Raw genomic sequence first — 643 nt, 5'->3', positions numbered from 1 at the left:
AAATTATAAATTTCATCTTCTAATATCTAAATGTTTTTATTATAACATTTCAAAGTGGCTAAAATTGACAATTGAATTACATGTATAAATAATACTATTTCTATTCAAATTGTAATCTACATGTATAAATAATGATTTGTCAAAAAATGTATAAATAATAAGTATTATTTATATATTAAAATTAATTATTAAAATTAACTCTATATATTTATATATATAAATATATATAGTTAAACTTATTTTTAATATATATTTTATATTTTAAAATATATTTTATTTTAATAATTAATTTTTATAACTAATTTTAATATGTACTTAATATAATCGGAAAAAAGGAAAAAAATCACTTAAACCGTAGGTAGGATTTAGTAAACAATGACGTTTTTAAGTATTTCTATTCTTTAATTTTTTCTGTGTTGAGGCTATCACGTCGATGATAGGGGCACATCATGGACCAGGATTCCATTGCAGTTGTCAAACTTGAGAGTTGAGATGGCATTGCGGACTAATTTGTTATTCTATTAAGTATTACAGTTTAAAAGGTTTAATTTCTAATCAAGTTTTTAAATAGGATAAAAAAGAGTAAAGACTCAATTTAATTTTTGTTTATTTTTATAAAGGATAGAGTGATATTTATCTAAAA

Source organism: Arachis duranensis, chromosome 5 (genome assembly GCF_000817695.3).
Source record: "Arachis duranensis cultivar V14167 chromosome 5, aradu.V14167.gnm2.J7QH, whole genome shotgun sequence".
Lineage (NCBI taxonomy): Eukaryota > Viridiplantae > Streptophyta > Magnoliopsida > Fabales > Fabaceae > Arachis > Arachis duranensis.
This window is presented reverse-complemented; position numbering follows the sequence as displayed.